General features: G+C 43.1%; 1 pseudogene; it reads left to right on the forward strand.

Moving 5' to 3' along the window:
- Positions 1-811: 811 nt before the first annotated feature.
- LOC126163571 (5S ribosomal RNA) lies at positions 812-929 on the forward strand (annotated as a pseudogene).
- Positions 930-1,442: the final 513 nt, after the last annotated feature.

Below are 1,442 nucleotides of genomic sequence, written 5' to 3' on the forward strand. Positions count from 1 at the left end.
TATTTTCTTAAGAGTATATATTTTGACGAACACATTCATTTGATCATTCTGAGACTTTACCATGTTAACTTTAAAATAATGAAGCATACATTGCCGAAGTTTGGAAAAGTTATTTTAATTTTGCTCTTAGGTTGTGGTGCAACCTCTTACGTTAAGCACAGGCGCTTTATAATGATGTGGCGCTAGTAGTAATGAACTGGGGTAAGCCGCTGCACACTCGCTCGCCTCTGTACCCATCACAATGAATCAGCGCTTTTCCCCTTCAAAACTAACATACAGTCTCCTACTAAAAATGCCTCAAACATTACGTCCTAACTTGGACAAACCAGTAAATAAAAGTTAAACAGAAAATGTCGGAAAATGTACACATAACTGTTATGTACAGCTCTCTTCTAAACTATAGGGGAAATGTTATTACCGTACTTTCTACTCTATTTACAACATGATCGTCCTTCACATTAAATCAGAATGGCTGTATATTTTCTCGTGGCCTAGAGCCGAAAATCCGGTGGCTTATAATCTGTTACCATTATCTAACTGAAACAGTCAGCATTAAAATTAAGTTCTCCAAGATGTCAGTTGCATTATTAATACCAGAGCTGTTTCCTTTCTTTCCTAAATTTCTGCATCCTGCACATCTATTCCCATACAGCAGCAGTTTAGAGGGTGGTGATGTCACATGCTGAACTTTTCTTCCTCGGGAGCATGTACCGCGGTGCAGGCTGACATCACACCGTCGCTACCTGCCTTCCCCTAATTTACGAACTTGTTCAGAGAGGGAAATAAAATTTATATGCTTATTATAACTTCTGCCAACGGCCTTGCCGCAGTGGTAACACCGGTTCCCGTCAGATCACCGAAGTTAAGCGCCGTCGGGCTGGGCTAGCACTTGTATGGGTGACCGTCCGGTCTGCCCAGAGCTGTAGGTAAGCGGAGTGCCCTCAGTCCTTGTGAGGCAAACCGAGGAGCTACTTGATTGAGAAATAGAGGCTCCGATCTGGGAAACTGACATACGGCCGGGAGAGCGGTGTGCTGATCACGTGCCAGTCCATATCCGCATCCGGTGATGCCTGTGGGCTGCGGTTGACACGGCGGCCGGTCGGTATCGTTAGGTCTTCATGGCATGTTCGGACGGAGTTATTATAACTGCTGCAGTTGATAAACAGTTGCCTGTCTTGGTAGTCTGTTGATAAAGTGCAAGGGTAGAAACGGATAACGTCGCGGATTCTAATTCTGATCAGAGCCTAGAAATCACTTTAATCCTGCACAATTGCACTCGTTCCGCAGCTTGAAAAATCTCGTCGTATAAATGTAAATTTGTTTGTCCTCTTCACGAGTCAGCTAAAAAGATAAATTTGTTCTTCAGCACGTAGGGCCTCATCACATCAGTGAATTTTTTTTTTTATAAGGCTTCTGTAAGTTTCCTAGACTTTGTTGAAGTT

The sequence above is a fragment of the Schistocerca cancellata genome, chromosome 2, assembly GCF_023864275.1.
Source record: "Schistocerca cancellata isolate TAMUIC-IGC-003103 chromosome 2, iqSchCanc2.1, whole genome shotgun sequence".
Lineage (NCBI taxonomy): Eukaryota > Metazoa > Arthropoda > Insecta > Orthoptera > Acrididae > Schistocerca > Schistocerca cancellata.